The sequence below is a fragment of the Panthera pardus genome, unplaced genomic scaffold (assembly GCF_024362965.1).
Source record: "Panthera pardus isolate Hobbes unplaced genomic scaffold, ASM2436296v1 HiC_scaffold_16, whole genome shotgun sequence".
Taxonomy (NCBI): Eukaryota; Metazoa; Chordata; class Mammalia; order Carnivora; family Felidae; genus Panthera; species Panthera pardus.
Genome location: NW_026526721.1, coordinates 136,652,661 through 136,657,995, shown reverse-complemented (window position 1 = coordinate 136,657,995; position 5,335 = coordinate 136,652,661). Strand labels below are relative to the sequence as shown.

At 38.1% G+C, this 5,335-nt stretch overlaps 1 long non-coding RNA gene across 1 annotated transcript; it reads right to left on the bottom strand.

Moving 5' to 3' along the window:
- Window positions 1-2,239: 2,239 nt before the first annotated feature.
- LOC109258201 (uncharacterized) lies at window positions 2,240-3,021 on the bottom strand. Its single transcript, XR_002076228.1, has 2 exons — window positions 2,897-3,021; window positions 2,240-2,304 (listed from the first exon to the last, which is right to left on the bottom strand). It is a non-coding gene; the product is annotated as an uncharacterized LOC109258201 (long non-coding RNA).
- Between the last annotated feature and the right edge of the window lie 2,314 nt (window positions 3,022-5,335).

Below are 5,335 nucleotides of genomic sequence, written 5' to 3'. Positions count from 1 at the left end.
TTTGCAAGCCAGACTCAGGGGCTCTGCCTTGCTGGGTGGGCTGGCTGCCCCTCCACTGCCCTGGCTCCCTCCCGCCAGTCCATGTAGCGCACACCCCCTCTCCGCCCTTCCTACCCTCTTCCATGGACCTCTCCTCTAGGCTTGGCTCTGGACAGTCTGTTCTGCTAGTCTTCTGGAAGTATTCTGGGTTATTTAGGCAGGTGTGGGTGGCATCTAACTGATCAGCAGGATGAGGTGAGCCCAGCATCTTCCTACGCCGCCATCTTCCGAGAAGTGTCTATATACTTTTTGAAAGTATCTCTTTCAAGTAAAGTTTTTTAGTGGTTGTTCTGGGCATCACATTATAGATACGTAATTTATTACAGTCTATGGGTATTGTCATTCCACCATCTGTATGAAGTATAGAAACTTTACCACCCATTATGTTCTCTTACCTTCCCTATTTACAATATACTTTCCTTAAATATTTCTTCCATATACATTTAGAATCACTACGTGCAAGGATACTTTTATTATTTTTTACTTTAAAGGAGAACATCATTAGAAAATAGGAGAAAGAAAAACTGTTGCATTACCAACATTTTTGCTTAGTGTATACTTTATTCTTTTTTATGTTCCAAGCAAGTTTCCTTATTTTTTTTTAACTCTGTTTAGGAAATTCTTCTAGCCATTCTTCACTTGTTCTTGGCCAAAAGGCCAAGAAGCAATCTTCTAGCCATTCTTTTAAGGTAGTCCTGCCAACAATAAATTCTCTTCGTTTTCCTTTGTCTGAAATGTTATGATTTCCTTTTCATTATTGAAGAGTAATTTCTCTGGATATGGGATTGTATGAATAGTTTCCTTATTCAAGTACTTGAAAAATCTTGTGCTGCTTCCTTCTGGCCTTCATGATTTCTGACAAAAAGCTACTCTTATTCAAATAATTTTTTGCATCTAGGTAAGGTGTTTTTTATCTTGCTGCTTTCAAGAATTTTTTGTTTTTAGTTCTCCTAAGTTTGACTATGATTTATTTGTGTGTGGAATTCTTTGGGTTGATACTGTTTGGAGTTTACTAAGATTCCTGAATCTGTAGTTTCATATCTTTTACCAAACTTAGGAAGTCATCATTTATTTCTCCAAGTACTTTTTCCTCTTTCTCTTCTACTTGCTAAACTTTAATGACATGAATGTTAGACTTTTGTTATAGCCTCACAGTGCCCTGATTGTTCATTTTTGGTTTTTACCTTATTTTGTCTTTGTTGTTCAGGTTGGTTTTTTTCTGTTGTTATAAATCTTCTTTCTTTCTGTTCCTCCATTTAGTCATCCATTGATATTTTTATCTTGGTTCTTGTATTTTTCAGTTTTAAAATTTCCATTTGGTTCTTCTTTATATTTTCCCTTTCTTTGCTGAAGCTTTCTATTTATTTGTTGCAAGTGTTTGAAAATTATCAACTAAGAATTTTTACAATGACTACTACATTAAAATTTTGGCACTAATTTTAACATTTCTGTTATCTTGAAACTGGCATCTATTACCTGTCATTTTCTCAATCAGTTTGAGATATTCTTAGTTCTTGGTTTGATGAGGTATTTTTTGTTTATTAAAAGCTGGACATTTTGAATGTTAAGCTTCAATTTTAGCCTGTTTCTTCTGACACAGTATAGAAGGGGTTGGAAGGAATGTGCCACCTTGTCATTGCCAGATGAGAATTCATGTTAAGTTTCCCAACTCAACTTCCATCCACACTCAGGTAGACAAGAGGTTTAGTCATTACTGAATGGGTGTTCATGTCTCCTACTAAGTCTCCATTAACACCTTTCTGGTTGGGAAAAGTAGGAGCGTCTTGTTATTCTTCCCTATGAGGCCTCTTCTGACATCATGGAAAAAAATTGGTTATCACTGGTGGTGAATATCCTGATTCTCCATTAGACCTCTACAGACACCACCCAAGCTGGGGCTGTAAGTTGTGCTTTACTATTGCCAGATATATTTGGAAATCCAAGTTTTTCTACATGGTCTTTAACTCCACAAGGGGAGATTATCACCTAGTGGTGATGAAATTCTTGGCTTTTTAGGTTGCCTCTCTGAAATCATTCTGGCAAAGGTGGAAGTGTAGACTACCCACTCAGTCTTATCTTAAGTGGCTGGGGGTGAGGGTCACAATCTTTTTCTGTGGTATTTGGATTAGGTAGAGAGGTATTGTCTAAAGTTTCTGTCTTTCCACATTGTCCTTTTTCTGGTTCTTTGGATAGTAAAATCCAACTTTTATTGGGGATATTTTATTCATTGGCTTTTCTGGGTTGTCATCTTCTTTAGTTCCAAGTCTGGAATATATTAAGCAAAAAGAAAACTCAGAAAACACAATATCTTATCCATCTTTGTGCCTCAAGACCCCTAACCAATCCACTTTCTTCTACCTTAGTTTCTCATATATATAATATCCAAGATCTTTAGTTGTACCTAGTGGGAGGAATAGAGAAAAGTATATTTATTGCATCTTTTCAAATTTTGTTACTCTTCCCCATGCAGCCCAGCAAGGAGAGAAGTACCTTGAGGTTATATGTCTTGGCCTCAACTCTGCTGATGGTCAAGTGTGGGTGCTTCCACATGAAGATTCAAGGGCAGATATGAAATTTAAGCCATCTCCAGTTTCTTCCTAGCTTCTATCTTATGCACTTTGCCACCTTCTAAAATGAGATGCTCAAGACACTTGATTAGAGGGGCACAGAGAAATACAGGTATATAAGGTCTGTTTCTTGACAACGTGCATCAGTTGGAGGGAGTTATTTAGTTTTTTCCTCCTGCAGGACTTCTAATTATCATGAGGAACCACAAATTACCATGAATCATTTGAGATACAAGGTCAGCCAGCCCATCCACCTGCACTGTGGGAGGCCTGATTTTATTAGTACTAACCATGCTTGATAGATGGATGTCAAGGCTGTCTTGAATTCCTTTCACAGAAGAATCTGCGTAACATTACTTAGCACGTTACTCATTTATTCTGGCTGAGTTGTCACTGGATTTGACTTTCAGTGAAGCCAGCTAATAGAGACAACAGTAAAAAAAGTAAAAACCAAAACCCAAGCAACAACAACAAAACCCCCAAAAACAAACAAGAAGGCGGTGTAGAGTCTGTCATTCAAAGGGGACTTGAGGGGAAAAAATAGTCCCCTATTTATTTTCCTAAAGGTGGGAAAGGAATGAATAGAACATACTAGGTCACACTCGTTCTATACTTCAGTATCCTCATTCATTAGCATTCTCTAATTTGCAATCATAGTGTTTACCCTCCTTACCTCTAAGGGTTTCTGCGAGGCTAAAATGAGGTATAATATCACTCCTCCAATGATAAGTGAGTACGAATCCCTAGTTATTGGCAAATTTGCATAGTCAATGCCTCCTCTGTGTTTTTTTTGCTTTCTTATATTCTTCTTACAGTTCCATTCAGGATTTAAGAAGGAAGTGGAGAAGGGAATTCCAGGATCCATGAGGTATAATGAAATAGGTCTTGTGATGCCAATTGTATTTTTTCATCATAAGCCTTGCTGGCATGAGGAGCAGAAGAAGATGGGAAGATGTAATGGAAAGAAGAAAGAGAGGTTAGGTCAGGAACTTGCATCTACTCATGAAATATGTGTTAGTCCCTCAGGATACCCCAGGCACTAAGCTAGACAGTGGAATTAAAAGTACATGTGGCCCAGTCCTCCACTGGATTCCCATATAGAGGGATAGACAATGAAACCAATAATAATCATACAATGTCAGTATTGTCAAGGATAATGATTTATGCAAGTGTCTTTAAATACCTAGCATTCTTAACTCTGCCTATATGTTCACGGAAGCAAATTTTCACTGAGATGATCATATTCGAGCTAAGTCTTATAAAGGATAAGGAGTTAAGAAAAGAGGGATAAGTGAACACTGGAGAAAAGTTTGCTGCAGCAACAATTTGAAGTGACCATAGAAGGGCTACAATTTACCAGCAAGGAAATCATTTAAAAAATAATATAGTACCAAAAAAAAAAAACAAAAAACAAACAAACAAACAAAAAAACAGATACAGCAAATGCAATTTGAAAGCAAGGTAAAGTTGAATGCATTTCAGGTTAGCATAAGAACATTTGGTCTTCAGCAGTTTCTTTGTAAGTTAGCAACATTTTATTTTGGAACAAGAATTCCCCCAACTTGCCTCTGTTCTTAAAACATCAGAAGCTTCGTGTCTGAGAAAGGAGAATAAAACCCTCTTTTTCTCTTAATTCCTTCACATATATAAGCCATATGAGGCACTTGATGCCCTGGTGACTCACTCACCTATTCCCTTATTGAATTTGATAGGCCACAAGCTCTGGAATTCTCTTAAGGGTATAAAAAAGAGGACATGGAAAGATCAAGAAGCTATTGTTGAAAGTAGATGGCATCGAAGAAGTGGCATTTATTTTTGCATTTTACATGTTTAAATCCACTAGGATCTTTGTCCAAAATCTCTAATCAATGATCACAAATTCAAGGGCCACTTCTGTATACACAAGGTGTATTTATTTTGTCCACATAGCTTTTTAAAAATTTTGAAATTCATGAATAGACACTTCTCTAAAGAAGACATCCGGAAGACCAACAGGCACATGAAAAGATGCTCAACGTCGCTCCTCATCAGGGAAATACAAATCAAAACCACACTCAGATATCACCTCACGCCAGTCAGAGTGGCCAAAATGAACAAATCAGGAGACTATAGATGCTGGGGAGGATGTGGAGAAATGGGAACCCTCTTGCACTGTTGGTGGGAATGCAAATTGGTGCAGCCACTCTGGAAAACAGTGTGGAGGTTCCTCAAAAAATTAAAAATAGACCTACCCTATGACCCAGCAATAGCACTGCTAGGAATTTACCCAAGGGATACAGGAGTACTGATGCAGAGGGGCACTTGTACCCCAATGTTTATAGCAGCACTCTCAACAATAGACAAATTATGGAAAGAGCCTAAATGTCCATCAACTGATGAATGGATAAAGAAATTGTGGTTTATATACACAATGGAGTACTACGTGGCAATGAGAAAGAATGAAATATGGCCCTTTGTAGCAACATGAATGAAACTGGAGAGTGTTATGCTAAGTGAAATAAGCCATACAGAGAAAGACAGATACCATATGGTTTCACTCTTATGTGGATCCTGAGAAACTTAACAGAAACCCATGGGGGAGGGGAAGGAAAAAAAAAAGAGGTTAGAGTGGAAGACAGCCAAAGCATAAAAGACTCTTAAAAACTGAGAACAAACTGAAGGTTGATGGGGGGTGGGAGGGAGGGGAGGGTGGGTGATGGGTATTGAGGAGGGCTCCTTTTGGGATGAGC